Below are 17,751 nucleotides of genomic sequence, written 5' to 3' on the forward strand. Positions count from 1 at the left end.
ATAATAATCTCCTCCAGTGAAAAAGTGGTGTGGTCTGTATCAGGAGAGAAATCTGCACAGATCAAGCACCATTCACAAGCCAAAACAGTTCTAAACACATATGATTTTGATGTGAGAGACAACAAGAGACTTTTCACTGGATGAAGCATTATTATGGATTACAGACTTGTATTTTAGTTAAAAATGTCTTAATGATGGATTTGTTTCAGCTTTTGTCTTCTCAAGATGTTAACTGATGGACTGGAGTGGGTTATTGTGGATTGCTGTGATGTTTTTATCAGCTGTTTGGACTCTCATTCTGACGGCACCCATTCACTCCAGAGGATCCATTTGTGGGACAGTGATGGAGTGACACATTTCTCCAAATCTGATGAAGAAACTGAGAGTGAGTTATTTTTAGCACATTTATTTTTGGGTGAACAATTTCTTAAAAGTGTCTTGCCTGTCTGTCTTTTTTACATATATTAATTAATAGGGTAAATATGACTTCCTTGGGTGTCGAAAAATCTTTGACAGCTGCTTTCAAAGGGGCCCTTACGAAAAATAAGTTTAAGTGTGCTATTGGTATACTTATTTTAAACTAAATATAGGAAAGTATACTTTTTAGTATAACTTTTATGTACTTCTCAGAAATGGGCTTTATATATGTCTCAGAAATATATACTTAAAATGACATTAAAGTATACTTGACTTATACTTCAAAAAATATATTTGAGCTCTACTTGTGCTCTGAGAATCTGTGTTTTCGTTGTTATACACTAGGGGCACTATTACACATCTTCTGTACAGAATTTTCTAAGAAGAAACCAAAACACCAGATGCTTCCAAATGTAATCTAACACAATCGTCAGACATAAAACAGCATCAAAACCATACATATGTAAAACTGTGTAACATTATGAAATAAAATGTCACCCCATGAAGAGGTCTGGGGTGTTGGTTAACCTCATCTACATTTTGATTATCATGAATAGGCCTTTTTCTTAAGCTTTTTGTTCAAAATGTTGTTTATTTATTTATTTTTATTTATTAAACTTACCCACATTCAAGTGTAAAAAAAAAAAAAAAAAAAGAATGCCTGAAGCTAAAATAAAAGGTTTTTGTTTACAAGCAGATCCCCTGTTCTTTCTTTTGATGTTTTGCCAGTTCAGATATTCATATAACAAAATACATACAAACAATACCTAAGTTCACTTTTAGTATACTTGCAGTACAAACTGAAAACATAGATGTAAACTAGTTGTGTACTCAAAGTTTACTACTGTTTTACAAGTATGCTTTTATAAACTAGAAAGTGGGCCAATTTGGTCCCAAAGAGGAGAATTGAAATAGTACACTTAAAAGTATAATACTAGTACACTGATATTTGCATACTTAATACTCAAAATATACTTAATATACAGTCGTGGCCAAAAGTTTTGAGAATGACACAAATTTTAGTTTTCACAAAGTGTTCTGCTCAACTGCTTTTAGATCTTTGTTTCAGTTGTTTCTGTGATGTACTGAAATATAAGCACTTCATACGTTTCAAAGGCTTTTATGGACAATTACATGACATTTATGCAAAGAGTCAGTATTTGCAGTGTTGGCCCTTCTTTTTCAGGACCTCTGCAATTGGACTGGGCATGCTCTCAATCAACTTCTGGGCCAAATCCTGACTGATAGCAACCCATTCTTTCATAATCACTTCTTGGAGTTTGTCAGAATTAGTGGGTTTTTGTTTGTCCACCAGCCTCTTGAGGATTGACCACAAGTTTTAAGATCTGGGGAGTTTCCAGGCCATGGACCCAAAATGTCAACGTTTTGGTCCCCGAACCACTTAGTTATCACTTTTGCCTTATGGCACGGTGCTCCATCGTGCTGGAAAATGCATTGTTCTTCACCAAACTGTTGTTGGATTGCTGGAAGAAGTTGCTGTTGGAGGGTGTTTTGGTACCATTCTTTATTCATGGCTGTGTTTTTGGGCAAAATTGTGAGTGAGCCCACTCCCTTGGATGAGAAGCAACCCCACACATGAATGGTCTCAGGATGCTTTACTGTTGGCATGACACAGGACTGATGGTAGCGCTCACCTTTTCTTCTCCGGACAAGCCTTTTTCCAGATGCCCCAAACAATCGGAAAGAGGCTTCATCTGAGAATATGACTTTGCCCCAGTCCTCAGCAGTCAATTCGCCATACTTTTTGCAGAAGATCAATCTGTCCCTGATGTTTTTTTTGGAGAGAAGTGGCTTCTTTGCTGCCCTTCTTGTCACCAGGCCATCTTCCAAAAGTCTTGTCCTCACTGTGTGTTCAGATGCGCTCACACCTGCCTGCTGCCATTCCTGAGCAAGCTCTGCACTGGTGGCACTCCGATCCCGCAGCTCAATCCTCTTTAGGAGACCATCCTGGCGCTGCTGGACTTTCTTGGACGCCCTGAAGTCTTCTTAACAATGCAGTGGAAAGTTTTTTTCGGGATTAAGTTAATTTTCATGGCAAAGAAGGACTATGCAATTCATCTGATCACTCTTCATAACATTCTGGAGTACATGCAAATCGCTATTATAAAAACTTAAGCAGCAACTTTTCCAATTTCCAATATTTATGTAATTCTTAAAACTTTCGGCCACGACTGTATACTCGATCTTTAATATTAGTATACTTAATAAAATAAACTTGAAGTATACTTCTTTTTAGTAAGGGGAGTCTATGGAGGAAATGTCTAGTAGTTATGCTATTGGCCAGCAGGGGCTGACTGGGCCAAATAATAAAGCTAACCGTGTGTAGTTGATTTCAGTGATGGAATATATCCTACTGACACAAACAGAAATTAAAACATGATATAATCTTCAAATGGAGAAATTCTCACAAGTCCAGACACCAATAGCGGCAGCTGTTTTTCAAGTATGGTTGAGAAAACCACAGCAAAGCTCAAACGGAGAGCATGAGGACTGATGGAAAAGCCGCACCGCATGCATAATGCAAGCACACTTTCCACTGAGAGTGTTTGCTATATAATTGCCTCCACATTGTCAATTGTCTGTGTTTTTTCGATTCAATCTCTTTCATCTTTCACACCCTGTTCTCCCTGGCTTCCTTTATTGATGATTAATCTTCCATATCTGCTTCTTCCCTTCTCAATCACTAGCACCTCTTTGGTTCTTCCTCTCTGCGTCAGTCTCTCCCTGGTATAAATTCTATTTTCTCTCTCCTTCTGCATCCTCCTTCATCCCCGTGTTTGTTTTCCAAGCTCTCGCTCTCTGTGACACCATCTCAGTCCCTGAGGTTAAGAGGTTTGTCATTCTCCGCCAAAGAACCGGAGCTCATTCCCACGGCTGCGTGCGTCCTGCGGCCTCTCATGCAAAGATACCAACAGATTAACAAAGAGACGGCAGAGAACAAACAGCTCTTTGTGAGAGACGATTCACGACACACCTCAGGAGAAAAGCCCAAATGTAGTTTAATATCCTCAATTACTGAATCTGTTTGTTGGCCACTGAGTGAGAAGAGAGCTGATGTAATTCGGGAAGAGTTAGAGAGTGCAAAACCTTTTCAGAGGCCTTGGTATTTTTCACACAGGGGTTTTAAAAAGTTTCCATTAAAAAATGAACCAAGCCAACCAGCTATGAGGTGAATCACAACATTGCAAACTTAGCAAACTGAACAAAAAAGTATCAAGAAATTGGTCAAAAAGACAAGGGAAAGACTGTGTACTTTAGAAACTATTGATTTAAGGAAATGCTTATTGCAAAATCTGCATACACACATTTAAATAATTTAAGAGCATAAATCCTGAAATGGATCTTATCTCATATGTGACTGATTTAAACTCCTCTACATCGACAGCATCTCAGTGCACATTGATTTTCATTGTGTGATGTTAAGATAAAACTGCATAATTTTATTCATAATGAATCTTTTTTTTTTTTCCACATTTACATTATTGAGCTTTTTCACATTTATGTCCGTATAGGGAGAGACCGAAAGCAATTACATACGATTTTATGGATCCTCTGCAGCGAATGGGTGCCGTCAGAATGAGAGTCCAAACAGCTGATAAAGACAACACAAAAATCCATCTCTTGTTGTTGTCTCTCACATCAAAATCATATTTGTTTAGAGCTGTTTTAGCTTGTAAATGGTGCTTGATCTGTGCAGATTTTTCTCTTGATTCAGACCTGATCACTTTTTCACTGGAGGAAGCGTTATTCTGGATTATAGACTCGTATTGTAGTTAAAAATGTCTTAATGATGGATTTGTTTCAGCTTTTGTCTTCTCAAGAGATTAACTGATGGACTGGAGTGAGTTATTGTGGATTATTGCAATGTTTTTATCAGTTGTTTGGACTCTCATTCTGACAGCACCCTTTCACTGCAGAGGAACCATTGGTGAGAAAAGGATTGATTTAAAGAAACTATATATTTTATATTTATTGCAAAATATGCATATACACACATAAATCTTAAATGAAATGGATCTCACCTTATATGTGAGATTATACATTATCTGAAAGCTGAATAAATAAGCTTTATATTGGACAGGACAATATTTGGCCGAGATACTATTTGAATATTTGGAATCTGAGGGTGCAAAAAAAAAAAATCAAAAATTGAGAAAATCGCCTTTAAAGTTGTTCAGAGTTCTCATAATTTCTTAGCAATGCATATTTCTAATCAAAAATTAGGTTTTGATATATTTATGGTAGAAAATTTAAAAAAATATCTTTATAGAACATCTTTACTTGATACCCTAATGATTTTTGGCAAAAATTGACCATTTTGACCCATAAGATGTATTTTTGGCTATTGCTACAAATATACTTGAGCTACTTAAGACTTGTTTTGTGGTCCAGGGTCACTGGTTTGAAACCCTCTACACAGACAGCATCTCAGTGCACACTGATTTCCAATGTGATGCTAAGATAAGAATGCATTCATTTTTATTCATAATGAATTTCTGCCCATCTCTCTTTTTCACATTGATTTCAGTATAGGAAGAGACAGAAAGCAATTGGCACGAGTCAGGACTTGGTCACCCGAGGCTCAGATGCACCATATGTCGGAGCAAACAAGGTTACGTGTCTGACATTCATCACTAATTTAGGACTTTACTGATAATCTTCTCTCTTTAGGCTCAGTGTTATTTTAGTATAATGCAGACAGCATTATAATTTGTATTAAAAGTTTGACATTTGTTTAATTTAGTTTTATTAAATGTTTTAGAATTGCATGTGTTTTTGCTATTTTTATTAGTTTTTCCACACATATTGGGTCATTTAAACCGTATTTAAGGGCATGTGTTTGCACAGGCATATGACTGAGCCTGTAGTTGATTGTACCTTGTTTTACAGCTGTTTCACATTGTGTCTTGTTGGGTGTGTCAGGGTTGTGTGCAGGACGAGACGAGACGAAAGACAAGATTAACAATTAACAATCTATTTAATATAATACTTCCAAGGATCAATGCAGGAACAGGCAGGTACAGGCAGGAACACACATCACAAAACTTTAAAGACCGACATGAACTGAAGATACAAACAGACTTTTAAAGGGTGACTAGATGATTAAACACAGGTGACACAGATGACTAATAATTAAACACAGGTTATGGGGATGACAGGCTGATGAGGGTGAAACCAAAAATGACAACATGACAGGGGGAGACCAGATGAACAGACAGGACTGTGACATTACACCCCCCTCCGAAAAGGCGCGTCCTCGCGCCGTGGCGAACAAAAAAAAAAAAAAAAAAAAAAAAAAAAAAAAAAGAGAAGGGGAGCGAAAAAACAGAGTCCATGTGGGAGGAGGCTTTGGCGGAGGACGGCACCCCTGGAGGGGGACAACAAACAAAGTCAACAGAGTCCAGGGGGGCGACGAAGGTGGGAGGAGCCAGGGAAGAAACAGGAGGGACCCGGAGCAGGAGGCACAGAGCAAGACCCAGGCCACAGCCATGAAGATCCATGGTGGAGCCGACGGAGGGAGGAGCCATGGTGGAGGATGGGCTGACGACTCCAGGGGTCCGACCGACAGAGGCAGAGCAGGTGAAGGATGAGCCCGAGGCGGAGACGGAGAGCCGAAGATCCTGGGCGACACCGAGGATCCGGAGGGCCAAGGCGGAGCCAGAGGCTCTGGCGACCAAGGCGGAGGCGGAGATCCAGAGGGCCGCGGTGGAGCCGGAGCGACAGAGGACTGAGGTGGAGCCGGGGGGAGGGAGGAGCCCAACGGAGCCGATGGGACGGAGCGACGAGGCGTAGCCAGAGGAGTAGAGTCCGTAGGCGATGGCGGGACGACAACCGACCAAGGCGGAGCCGGAGGGACGAGGAAGCCCGGTGGAGCTGGTGGGCCGACGGGCGACGCTGAAGATGAGGGAGCTGAGAGCCGTGGTGGAGCCGCAGGGTCGGAGGGCCGAGGCGGAGTTCTGGACTCTGAGGCTGGAGGTGGAGATGAGGGATCCTCCAGCCGAGACGCCGATGGAAGCTGGCAGACCTGCGGCGAGCCCACTGCACAGATGGAGGACTGAGGGTGAGCAGGGGGACTGACAGGTGACAGCGGGGTTTCTGGAAGGCTGGATGGAACCAGCAGAGATTCAGGATGGCTGGACGGAACCAGCGGAGATTCAGGATGACTGGACGGAACCAGCGGAGACTCAGGAGGGCTGGACGGAACCAGCGGAGATTCAGGATGGCTGGACGGAACCAGCGGAGATTCAGGATGACTGGACGGAACCAGCGGAGACTCAGGAGGGCTGGACGGAACCAGCGGAGATTCAGGATGACTGGACGGAACCAGCGGAGACTCAGGAGGGCTGGACGGAACCAGCGGAGATTCAGGATGGCTGGACGGAACCAGCGGAGATTCAGGATGACTGGACGGAACCAGCGGAGATTCAGGATGACTGGACGGAACCAGCGGAGATTCAGGATGGCTGGACGGAACCAGCGGAGATTCAGGATGACTGGACGGAACCAGCGGAGACTCAGGAGGGCTGGACGGAACCAGCGGAGATTCAGGATGACTGGACGGAACCAGCGGAGATTCAGGATGGCTGGACGGAACCAGCGGAGATTCAGGATGACTGGACGGAACCAGCGGAGATTCAGGATGGCTGGACGGAACCAGCGGAGATTCAGGATGGCTGGACGGAACCAGCGGAGACTCAGGAGGGCTGGACGGAACCAGCGGAGATTCAGGATGGCTGGACGGAACCAGCGGGGATCCAGGATTAGGCAGAAGAGGGCGGGTGGGTGGGAAGTTCAGGCAGGCCAGTGTTTCTGAGAAGAAGTCTATTAAATCCCCAGAGTGTTGCTCAAGCTCACCCCCAGTGGTGGTGCAGTGGGCAGGGCTCTCTACCGCCCTCTCTTGCTCCACGCAGCACTCCACCGTCGCAGATGTAGAGGTCGGCTCACGCTCTTGGTCGGAGGTTTTGATCCCATCGGCAGTCCATACTGTGGCCGCTCCGGGCTCAGGCTCTCCGTCCGCGGTGAATGCGGGCTCATACTCTGCATGTCGGGGTGATGTTTGGCTGGGCTCTGGGTCTGGAGTGGGGCTGGTGTCATCCTTCGCGGTCAACGAAGCTCTGCTGGACACCAGCACCCACTCGATGTAACCGGCGAGGCTCTCTCGAGGACCCTCCCCGGACAGCTGCGCTTTAGTGGCGATGTTAAGTCCTGCACGGAAGAACGTGCACAGGCAGCGGTCCGGGTAATGCGTCATCGGCGCGAGGTACATAAAGTCACTTATGTGGTCCTCGAGAGAGCGGTTCCCCTGCTCCAGCAGGATGATGCAGACGGCAGGGATATCCATAAAGGAAAAAAGATTAAATAAAACAAACACTGATTCAAAAAACGGAAAAGAAACGCAGGGGAAGACGCCGTGAACTGTTTTGGGTCGGTCTTTCTGTCAGGGTTGTGTGCAGGACGAGACGAGACGAAAGACAAGATTAACAATTAAAAATCTATTTAATATAATACTTCCAAGGATCAATGCAGGTACAGGCAGGAACACACATCACAAAACTTTAAAGACCGACATGAACTGAAGATACAAACAGACTTTTAAAGGGTGACTAGATGATTAAACACAGGTGACACAGATGACTAATAATTAAACACAGGTGATGGGGATGACAGGCTGATGAGGGTGAAACCAAAAATGACAACATGACAGGGGGAGACCAGATGAACAGACAGGACTGTGACAGGGTGTTTAATCATTTTTTGGATTTTGTTATTTAAGTTGTTTTGCGATGTCCAAGCACTTTGGCCAACTCTGGTTGTTTCTAAATGTGTTTTGTTGTTGTTGTTGTTGTTAAAAAAAAAAACATTTTAAATATTTTTATTAATCTTTATTTCAGTCTTTAGTCATTTTAGTGCATATATATTTTAATAATTAAAATGTAATTGTTTTACTTCAGTTACTATAATAACCCTGTTTATGCTACTATTTTTTTGTGTATATGTGTCTTTCTATGTGTCTAAAAATGAAAAGAGAAACTTCTGTCTTCAAGAGGAGAGAGCTCTGTCTAAGAACACAGTGCTGAATCCCAAAATCTGGCATTTTAAAGACATTTACTCATCATCCCTCTGGAAATGTTTGTGCCTCATTCCAATTGGCATAAAATCAGAGCGCTGTGAGAAGGATTTTATGACAAACTCAATCCAATTCACCAAAGGAAATTCATTTAGATATATTCACAGGAAAAAAAAATTATAATACGATTTTTTTTTTAATTATATAACCAAAGGTATTACAAATATTGCAGAACATTCATTCAAAATTCAAATGCTAAAACATGCATGCTTTGAAATCTAGAAAACTTTAATATAATGTTTATTACAAAATTAATTCTTACAGTACATTAAAAACAGTACAGCAGCATATAGAATATCTTGACCAAACTACATTATAATAAACATTCTAGCCTGTATTGTTGGAAAGTACACAATGACTATTACCTCTTTCAATAAATAAGCATCAAAATTAAATTTTTACAAACTTAAGCCTGCAAATAGCTGAACCAAACAAAGAAACAGAACAGTTTAAATGTTTAACTTTAGGTTACGTTTTAATTTAATTTTATTAGTTTTTGCACACATATTTGCACACTGTTGTTTTGTGTTTAAAATTGTATCTTGTTGGGTGTTTTTTAGTTGTAATGACACTTCTACAGAAAGCTCTCACTGTTGTTGTGCTATGCAAATAGAAAGATGTATGTGTATATATATATATATATATATATATATATATATATATATTTTTTTTTTTTTTTTTTTTTTTTTTTTTTTTACTGTTAATTAGTCTTATTTTTAGTTATTTTTTATCATAATATCATTTTTTTTATATATTTTTATATATTTTATTTATTATAAAATAAAAGAGACAATTACTGGTATTTGCTATTTGACTTCTGTCTTCAAGAGGAGAGAGCTCTGTCTAAGAACACAGTGCTGAATCCCAAAATCTGGCATTTTAAAGACACTTACTCATCATCCCTCTGGAAATGTTTGTGCCTTGTTGGTATAAAATCAGAGCGCTGTGAGAAGGATTTTTTGATAAACTCAATTCAATTCACCAAAGGAAATTCATTTAGATATATTCACAGGAAAAAAAAATGAAAAGGTTTTTTGAATTATATAACCACAAGTATTGCATAATTTGTCATTTGTAATAATGTAATTTTTCACTTGCACTTGATCAATATAATCAAACACACAAAAAAAAATTGACATATAAAACTGTATTAAACTTAAAACAGTGTTATCACTTACACAAATAAAGGTGCTTTAAAAGCTTTTTTTAAAGAATCATTTTTGGCTCCACAAAGAACCATTCAGTTCTTTAAGGGAAGACAAGTTTGAGATTTTTGGCTTTTTGGTGTTTCATAAAGTGTTTTGTCAGACTAGTGGAAAGAAAACATCTAAAAGACACTGATAAGTGTTTCTTTTATAGCACTTCATCTATTTGTGTCAATAGATGACAATACATATTTTTAATTAGGAACCTTCTTTCACCACAAATAACCTTTTGTGAAACAGAAAGGTTCTTCAGATGTTAAAGGTTCTTTATGGAACCATTTAGACAAAAAGGTTATTTTATGGCATCGTGAAGCACCTTTATTTTTAAGAGTGTTCACAATAAGAAAACACTAAGAAACCAGTCAAAACACCCTGATAACAGTAAAAATTAGTTCAGATCCGCACCTATAACACCCTGCAGCATCATGCCAGCCTTATTCAACCACAGTAATAGATCTGCAAAGACTTATTGACCACATTTGAGTGAAAATTGGCAATTAGCAGAAGTCTTTCATCCGCAGCATTGCACGCTTCGCTGAATGCACAGAATCTCTGAAGTAACCTGAGGTTAATTGTCTTTCAGCGCTTAGAGAGCAGCGTTGATCACTAACTTCATAGATCATTCACAACAAGCTCACATCCTGAAGCATCAGGGCCCGTATTCACAAAACATTTTATCTAACCACTAAGAGTTCTCCTAAATAGCAGTAAACATGTTTAGCTAAGAGTTTTCTCTTAAAACGTATTAACAAAGCTGCTGAGACAAACTTATACTAAGGAATAGAGAAAATTCTTAAACTAAGAGTAAGGGCGGGGTTGACCTCATTGCTGTGGATGATGTCAGCATGCTCACTAACCATGCATACAGTGATTGGCTGAGAGGGGAGGGATCTCTGTCAGAGATTTATTCATAGAATATATAGTATGTTGCCATATTCAAACAAAGGTTTAAAAATAAAAATGTTGCCACATTCAAATAACGATTTTGAAATGCGTTAAAAAATAAATACGACCTCACATTATGTCAATCGAGTTTACACACTGCCTCCAAAAATTTTGTAGGACATTGTCCTTCAGGATTTTTTGGTAGACAGCAGATTTCATGGTTCCATTTATCACAGCAAGTCTTCCAGGTCCAGAAGCAGAAAAAACAGCCCCAGACCATCACATGACCACCACCATATTTCACCGTCTTTTTCTAAAATGCTGTCTAACTTTTATGCCAGTTGTAATGGGACACACACCTTCCAAAAAGATACATTTTTGTCTCGTCAGTCCACAGAGTATTTTCCCAAAAGTCTTGAGTGTCATCAAGATGTTTTCTGGCAAAACTGAGACGAGCCTTTATGTTCTTTTTGCTCAGCAGCGGTTTTGGTTTTGGAACTCTGCCATGCAGAGTCATGAACACTGACCTCAACTGAAGCAAGAGAGGCCTTCAGATGTTGTCGTGGGATCTTTTTTGACCTCTTGGATGAGTCGTTGCTTTGCTCTTGGGGTAATTTTGGTCAACCGGCCACTCCTGGGAAGGTTCACCACTGTTGCATGTTTTGGCCATTTGTGGATAATGGCTCTCACTGTGGTTCGCTGGAGTCCCAAAGCGTTAGAAATGACTTTATAACCTTTTCCAGCATGATGGATCTCAATTACTTTCTTTCTCATTTGTTCCTGAATTTCTTTGGGTCTCAACATGATGTGTAGCTTTTGAGGATCTTTTGGTCTACTTCACTTTGTCAGGCAGGTCCTATTTAAGTGATTTCTTGATTTGCGAACAGGTGTGGCAGTAATCAGGCCTGGGTGTGGCTAGAGAAACTGAACTCAGGTGAGATAAACCACAGTTAGGTTTTAACAGGCAAGCACTTTTTCACACAGGGCCATGTGGGTTTGGATTTTTTCCCTTCATAAAAAAGCCCCTTCATTTGAAAACTGCATGTTGTGTTTACTTGTGTTATCTTTGATTAATATTTAAATTTGTTTCATGATCTGTAACATTAAAGTGTGACAAACATGCAAAAAAATAAAAAAAATCATTAAGGGGCCAACAGTTTTTCACACCACTGTATGTGTGCCAATAAATGCAGTGTGTTTCTAAAAAGTTTACATTCCGATGCAGATTGCTGGCAATGGCCATTTTAGCCCTGCTGAGAAAAAAATAAAATAAAATAGAAACCATCACAGAATTTGTAATGATTTTACTGGTCATAATGGGAAGTATACTGGATTTAATAGTAATTATAATGGTGCATTGTGGTCTCTACTGGTAATTGGTCGCCTTCTATTAGTGGCTTGTTAAAACAACTACATCCTAATGGAACATGTCCCAAAACACACCACAGGAAAATATTTTTAAATGGTTTAAATGGTTAAAGGTTGATGATGTGTAATGATATTTGCAGTGGAAACAATTAGAATTTCTGTGATGGTTTGTATTGTTTTTTCAGCAGGGCGGATAGTTTGTGCTTTAGTCTTAGTGACTTAGTCCTCTTCACTAGTCCTAACATTTCACAGATTTAGGAATAAAATGCTTTGTGAAAAATTTAAGCCAGTCCTCACTAATTATTTTTAAGATTTTCTTATAAATCAGCAAGTTATGAGCTACTTTCAGATGTCTTGTGAATACGGCCCGTGCATCTGTCTGATCATCACAAAACACCAATCAAATGCATTTTGACTCTATTGTGACTGTTGAGCACAAAAGAAGATATTTTGAAGAATGTTGGTAACCAAACAGACTTCCATAGTAGGGGGAAAATACTATATGGAAGTCAATGGGGACCAGTTTGGTAACCCACATTCTTCAAAATATCTTCTTTGGTGTTTATCAGAAGAAAGACTCTCCCTTTAACCTTTTTTTACTTATTTATTTATTTAATGTATCAGTGAATGCTGTCAGAGGAAAACAATTCTAAATGGATAATTATCCATAAATCATATCCACAGGGGTCATTGTTAGAGGAAATCTAACTGTAACTGCATAAAATGTCTGAAAAATTAAGCAAAACGTATCATTGATGCTCCTAAGAATCCACTAGAGCATTGCTACAGCACCAATAAAAGCTCTTACAGACTACTTATAGTCTATTTTAAGCACAGCTGAACATTTTAAAGGGACGTAGAGAGTTGTGAAGAAAGAAATACTCAGAATAGAGACATAAAATTGGCTTAGGAGGAGGACAGGAATCAGATTGCAGCCATAAACGCCTCTGTTGTCTTTCTTTAGAAGATTCGCTCATGTCTCTTCAGACCGACCGCCAGACCGTCTCTTTACGGCTTATTCAGAGACTTGTTTGTCTGATGCATGGCTTACATAAGCAGTGACATTTCAAAAGCTCTCTGACGACTCATTAGGGGGCAAAAACCTGGAGCAGGACTCTTCCGTGTCGTCTGATGTGAGAGGCCATGGGAGACTCGCTTTCACAGATGATCAGCTGCTTTTGACGCTCTGTTTACAGGGTTTCCTCACGCTTTTAACTGAGACATTCCCTGAACTTTATCCTGGGTTATGATAACTAAAGATACTAAATAAAAACATTATTATTTAGACCAGGTAGCTAATGAATCATACAAACTGAGTTCCCAAAAAAATGTATTTCAGTATATGCAAGACATGGCCAATATTAGTTTTTAGACATTTCTTACGTGTCACAATTTTATGTCTGGATGTCCTTCAGGCTTTTTCAGAAAAAAAAAAAAAAAACCAAGTCGAAATTAAGTGAGCTTTTGCTTAGTAAAAGCAAAATGATCTGCCAACGGGCTAAGAAAAAAAATCTTATTTTTAAACAAAAACAAGATTATTTTTCTTACCCCATTGGCAGATTATTTCAAGCAAAATGCACTTAATTTTGACTTGCTTTTTCTGAAAACAAGAAAATAATTTTTACTTGTCTAAAAATGCAATCTTGATATTTTGTAAAATTTGTAAACAAGGCAAATAATCTAAGTAAGAAAAGCATTTTTTTTGCAGTGTGACCACTTCCTCTCCTTAGTCTTTAAAAATTGCTGACATTAATTTAGTGATCAAATTTAACATCCTTATGGAAACATGATAATATTTTGGAATGATCATTTAAATCTGATTAATTTTCAATCTGTTTGTCATAAATCAACATCTCAGGAAAATGTTATGGGGTTTTAAAACAAAATGTGACTTTCTCTTAGGAAACAGGACATTCATTTCAGACATGTAAACTGTAGAGGACACCAGGACTTAAAGCTGGTTTATTAGGCATTTTGGGAGACACAACAAGAAAATATGGAAATAAATTGTATATCAATATTCCTATGAAATATTAATTATTACTCCCATTATTACAGTTAATTTATCATTATATGTTGCCGAAAAAACACATTAATATGCAAATTAAATACTGTTTATAGATACATTGTTACGGTAAAACATGTTTATGATCAATTTACACACATTTTGCCTAAAAAAATGGTATATAAAATCATTCTGTTACAATAATGTATAAAAAATTAAAAATAAAATTAAAAAGTCTAAAATCCCACTATTTTTGCCATTTGACATCTATTCATGTCTTTGTATTTTTTTTTTAAAACAAGACTTTTTAAAGTCTTGGTGTCATTTACAGAGGACATGTCAAAATATATTTCAAAATATATTAATGTAATTATATATTCTACCAAAATATTTTTAGGCATAAAACACACTCTTTCTTGGCCCTGAAATAAATTTTTAAATATATTTTGGTATTTGAAGGTTGAAACAAAATATATTTTTTAATTTAAAAAATAATAATCACTGAGCTTTTTCACCATATGGGTTGTAAATAAATTCAACTACAATGCAAAAAAAAAAAAAAAAAGAACATTATTTTCTTAGTATTTCTGTCTTCTTTTCCAGTACAAGTATCTAAACATTATTAAATCAAGATACATTTAATTGAAAAATAAAATGAATAAAACATTTTAGGTATCAAAATTAATTGAATTTTTGCTTTAAAAAAGAAAGAAAAAATATAATGGCGTAAAAATTTAATGTATGAATTAAATGATTTTTTTTTTTCTTGTTTTAAGCTTAAACTCACTTAATTTTTATACATGTTTCAGAAAAAGAAAATAAAAGCAATTTTGCTCGTCAAGTAAATATATGATGATTATATTATATAATCATATATCATCTGGAAAGATTTCTTCTGTGGGAGAAAATATTTTTTGCATTGTTATCTTGAAAAGTAAATCTAAAACAGCCATGTGCACACAAATTAATATAAAAATGCCCTATTTTACTATATTTTATTTATTTTCAATAAAGCTACTTTCAATAAAATATTTTTCAGCATAACTAGTTGAGAATGCACTATTGATATTTCCTAGGCTAGAAAACACCATAAAAAAAACAAACAAACAAACAAAAAAAAAACAAAAAAACAATTCTATTTAGGATTTCCATGCACACAATTACACAATAGAAGTCAAACAGGTTTAATAAATTAACCATATTAAGCCAAACAGAGAGCACTAAACATCTAGTTAAAAGTCTGATGAAGTTGGAAATGAAGATTACTGCAGTTTACAAGGAATCACTCTTCAGTCTTTCAGTCTACTTTTACTTTTAATTCAGTGCGTTGCTTGTAATTTCTTTAATTATATTTGCGAAATTGACTAGCAATTTCTGAACGAAAATAGTCTCATAGTGAATCCCACACCACATTTTTTAGTGTTCTACATCAGACAGTCCTGTTTAATGTGTTCAAAACAACTTCTAATCAATCCGTCTGGAGTCAATAAACCATATGCTGTGATGGACAGATTTTTGAATCTCTGAGAATCTTCCCCAAATAAACCTAATCCTGTAAATGAATGGAGTGGGTCCTGTATGCTGCGCTCTGCAAGAGCCTGTTGGGTAATATCAGACCTATTTGGTTTCGGGACTGTAATGAAGATTCATTTGCATCAGTGCCATCGCTTCACCAAGAGGAGCATCATGGGAACTCAGTCAGCTCTCTGGCAGCTCAGAGCAATTGTCCAAGAGCACACTGCAATCACAACCCATCTCAGAGCTGTCAATCACTCACACAATGCATGGATCTGCATACTTACACAATGCATGTAATGGTGAGATCATCATATATATGGTTCATTATGAGGTTTGCTTCATATATGGATCTGTGACACATGTATATTGTTGTAATACTTAACTAAAACCACCAGAAAGTACTAGTACTACAATATTCACACACTGGAGTATCATGCAAATGCTGCATGAATATGGTAATAATTCAGTGCAACGGTATTGCCATTACGTCTTTTTCCTTTACTATATCTAAAACTAAAAATGTCTGAAAAATCTTCTCAGTTGGTGGTTTGTTGAAAGGATGAAAACAATGTCTGCTAGAGCAGTTAAAAGAGCATTTATTCTTTATGATAATGCAGCTCATAAACTTCTACTGAAGCTCATTTTTTATGTGCTATATATAGGTGGACACTCTTGAGACTCCTCTACTGCCTCATTCTTATCAGAAACTGAGAAAAATAATAATTGCAACATCGTAAATAATAATAGCGGCATGAACATTCAGTTTCATATTATTTAACAACATATTATTGAAATGCCGAGGAGAGTACCTGCATAGCTGTACATTTAAATGCTGACAGCTAAACACTATCATATACGGTGGCCGACAGAGGCCAACGCGCTGCAAACAAGAAAACACATGCAAACAGAAAAAACGACAACAAATTAAGAAAACATCTTCATCAGTTTGACAACACAGGCGCTGCAAATCCTCGCAACGCAAACGCAAATACGGAAACGCGCTGCAAATTCTCACAACACAACCAAACTCAGAAACGCGCTGCGAACACACGAGGGCGCTGCAAACTAACAAACGCGCTGCATATAGCTCGGTCCACAACGGAAATGTTTCAGGGGGACCTCAAAAAGTGACGAACCTATCTGGGACCTGATTATTTGTTCAGTGGCTGTTGGTCAGAGCAGAGGTGTTATCGGTGAACTATCACCTTTTAGTGATAGTATAGTATCATTTAAATGTAATAGTGATATAAATAATCAGGTAATATAGTGATATAAATAATCAGGTCCCAGATGAGTTCGTCACTTTTTGAGGTCCCCCTGAAACATTTCCGTTGTGGACCGAGCTATATGCAGCGCGTTTCTGAGTTTGGTTGTGTTGTGAGAATTTGCAGCGCGTTTCCGTATTTGCGTTTGCGTTGCGAGGATTTGCAGCGCCTGTGTTGTCAAACTGATGAAGATGTTTTCTTAATTTGTTGTCGTTTTTTCTGTTTGCATGTGTTTTCTTGTTTGCAGCGCGTTGGCCTCTGTCGGCCACCGTAATCATAGCATGTTTAAGCTTACGTTTGCTAGCTAGCGATACTTCTCTTTAAGGACATCTTAATCGTATTCTTGATAATCAGCAACTTTCCTTCATAGTCATGAACACATTTTTAAAATCTTGTCATATTTTAAATCCTTTATTATTTTTCTACTCTACAGCTGTGCAATATAATTCACTTCAAAGATTCACTTTTCAGAAATAAAATGTCTTTTTAAAATAAAAATGACATGAAATGACCCATATAACCAGAAGATGGCAGCAGAGGGTCAATCATTGGCAGCAGCTGCCATTTCAACTCCCTAGTTTTTCAAGATGTCTTGCTTTTCAATTTATTATACAATTACTAGTATATTAAACTGTAGTACTTTTACTGCACTGAAGTATATAGTATAGCAAGTGCAGAAAGGCATTAAAATAAATGAGCTCAGACACAAACAGCCTATAAGGGTGAATTATTTAAATACTTATATATAGTTCACTACAAATTAAATAAGTTAAATATTAATGGTATAAGAATTAAATAATGCACTCAATATGAATTTGAAATATTTTATATAATTTAATAACTACATCCTTTAAGCTTTATCTATCAAAAGCTATTAAATGTGACCCTGGACCACAAAACCAGTCATAAGGTAAAATTTTACAAAACTGAGTTGTATAC

Source organism: Garra rufa, chromosome 2, assembly GCF_049309525.1.
Source record: "Garra rufa chromosome 2, GarRuf1.0, whole genome shotgun sequence".
Lineage (NCBI taxonomy): Eukaryota > Metazoa > Chordata > Actinopteri > Cypriniformes > Cyprinidae > Garra > Garra rufa.